The following is a 2,805-nucleotide window of genomic DNA, read 5'->3' on the forward strand; positions in this document are numbered from 1 at the left end:
GTTGTCAAGCTCCACGGAGGACGTAGGTAGGTCCTTGAGACAATGGCCTTGGCCTCAGCCGACACGTGGTGTGGACCTCACCTGTAGGTGGATCTGAAGACATGGGCTTGGGTCCTCACCCTCCCCTCCCCCAGCCCCCTGCAGACTTGCCTGTCCTGCACCCACTGCCTCTCTGCTAGCCCTGCGTTAGGGACAGCATCTGTGCCGGTGGTTGAGTGAAAGCTAACGGCTTCCCTCGTTAGCCCCTCAGCTCACATATTTGCATCCCAGCAGGGCCTTCTGGGCACATAATATCCCACGCAGGGAACTTACATGGTGATCATTTTCAGGTAGTTGAAAGAGCTGGGTCTGAGCTGGCAGACTCGGGTTAAAATCCAGCTCCAGACGTAGCGGGCGCCTCTGGGATCCGACACAGACCCTCTGCCCTCCTCTGATTCCACTACAAGGTGGGCCCCGCTGGCCTCAAGCTGACAGCACCCCCCTCCGTCACACACGGCGCTTCTTTCTGCCTCAAGTCCTCCCAGACACTGAGCAGCCAGCTCGGTGAGCGGAGCCGCCCCGGAGCGGAGGTTGTTAGGGCCTCAGGGAGATCCCGTCCCCCTTCCTTGGGCAGAGGACGTGTGGGAACACACAGGCTCCTGTGGGATTTTCCAATTCATTGATACCCACCCGCCCCCCACTTCCCGCCGAGAGATGCCATCTCTGTCGCCCCGCCACCTCCAATCTGGGGGGCCTTTGCGATGCCCTCAAGGAGCAGGATGGGAGACTCTGGGCCCAGAGAGAGAGAGAGAGAGAGAGAGACCAGTGGGATGGGGCAGGGGCGGGGGGAGCAGAGCAGGGGGAAAGGAAGGAGGGGGAGGGGCAGTGAGCCTCCAGGAGCCGCCACCTGGCCGGGACTGTGTGAGACCCAGGTGAGAGCGGCTCACCTGAGCCCAGGCAGCCCTCAGATTTGTCAGCCAAAATAACTGATGCTATGGCTTTAAGCCACGGCGTGCGGGGGGGCCTCACTACTCAGCCGTAGATAAAGCACCTGATTAGCAGCTTTTCCTCCTTCCTGGTCTCGCTGGGCTTCCTGGGAACGTGAGGCCCAGCTCCAAGTCCTCACCTAAGGCTCTCTGTTCAAGAGGACCCAAACCAAGACGAATGCGGACCTGCTGGGGAGGTAATAAGGTACTTCCACTTGGGTAAGATAATTAGCTCGAGCTCTGGGTGCTTCATCCGGAAAAGGGGAGGAGTATCGTTTCTAACCTAAGATTCTTCTGGAAATGAAAGAATCCAGGCGAATTTAGCATCTGGTAGCCGGTGTCCCATCGGGGGCAGCTCACCGGCTCAGAGGCAAATTTGAATCCAGTTTCCAGGTGTGATATGCATGGCAGACACTTCCCACCATCCTCCCAAAGCTGAACTGCCTTACGCTGGGGGAAGAAACGCCCGAGAAGAAACGCCCGACCGCGACTGGGCTCGTCTGCTTGCTGGTGGCCGTGCAAGGAGGCCATCGTCCTCTTCTTGGGCCCTAAGGGCAGTAAAGGGACTCTGTTCTTATAGAAATGTTATTGTATCTTTCTGATAAACATAACCCATTCCTTGTCTGTTTTTCTTTTCTTATCAAATTACCCCAACTGACACAAATTTAAGCAAATAGTTTTAGTTCCGGTCACAGGACTTGGGGCTGCAATCAAGGATCTGAATGAAATTCCTGGTAAAATACAGTAATTAGAAGCACAGTGAGAGCAGAATCGAAACGTCCCAGCCTGCGGAGACACTGAAAGGCAGTCTGGTTAATTTCCAAATTATATTTGGGCTCAACATGCAAAGGGTTCTTTTTCATTTAGGCAGAGAAAATAGGACTGAAGATTATTACAATAACCACACAAGACTAGGGATATAATTATAAAATAAGCCAGACCCTAGCAGGCAAATCACGTTTAATGTGTTTTGAGAATTGAATATTCTTTATGGAATTAAAAACAGAGGGGGGAAAAATCAACGTGCAGAAAATTAATTAAAGAAGAGGTAAGACACAGAAAAGCTTTGGGTGTCATACAACTACAAATACAAAAGCAACAAATTAAAAAAAGAGCACACACGTAATTACAGATTTCGGTAACATGAGTAGCCAGAACATACCCAATGAATTATCAATACTTAATCATCAAAGATCTTACTCATTTTGCAAGGGGGCTGGTAGTGATGATGGATTTCAGTTGATCCAAAGGACTTTTTCTTCCATCGCAAGCAAACCTGTAAGGACGGCTCAAGTAACTCTGAAAAGTGGAGTTCCTTTTCTCAAAGAAAACTGACACGGGAGGATTCTTCTCCTCCGACCCCCCTCTACCACCAAAATTTGTACATTCATTCAACTCTTTTAACTAAGGCAACCAAAAGACAATTTCTTGAGACCCCCAAACACCCTGCAAAGCCACAAATTCTACCCATGTAAAAAGGGAAAAAAAAAAAAAAGAAAGAAATGAACGACCTCCAAAACTAAGGGCAGTCACTCTGCAAAGTGCAGGATGGTTCACTGTTACAGCTTTTGTGGATTTCATGTTAAAATGTCTCTTTAAAAGGAGGCGTGGACGGGAGTGAATCAAGACCCAGCCACGCCCTGGGTTGAGGAACGACCTGTATTGGACAGGTGATATATATGGGTCAGCCCTCAGGTACCTTTTCAACTCTGCACACTCTGCTGAGGTAGGACCTTTGGAAGAAATGCACAACATCTCAGGGCATTAGAGTGTCATCATAAAGCACTGCCCTGATGCTCAGTTGGGGGGCCCAAGACAGTCACACTCCCGGGCCACGTGT

At 50.6% G+C, this 2,805-nt stretch overlaps 1 long non-coding RNA gene across 1 annotated transcript; it reads left to right on the forward strand.

Moving 5' to 3' along the window:
- The first annotated feature begins 830 nt into the window (after nucleotides 1-830).
- LOC309617018 lies at nucleotides 831-2,468 on the forward strand. The gene is made up of 2 exons (XR_014237726.1): nucleotides 831-1,162; nucleotides 1,352-2,468. It is a non-coding gene; the product is annotated as an uncharacterized lncRNA (long non-coding RNA).
- Nucleotides 2,469-2,805: the final 337 nt, after the last annotated feature.

Source organism: Balaenoptera borealis (assembly GCF_965194805.1).
Source record: "Balaenoptera borealis genome assembly, chromosome: 19".
Lineage (NCBI taxonomy): Eukaryota > Metazoa > Chordata > Mammalia > Artiodactyla > Balaenopteridae > Balaenoptera > Balaenoptera borealis.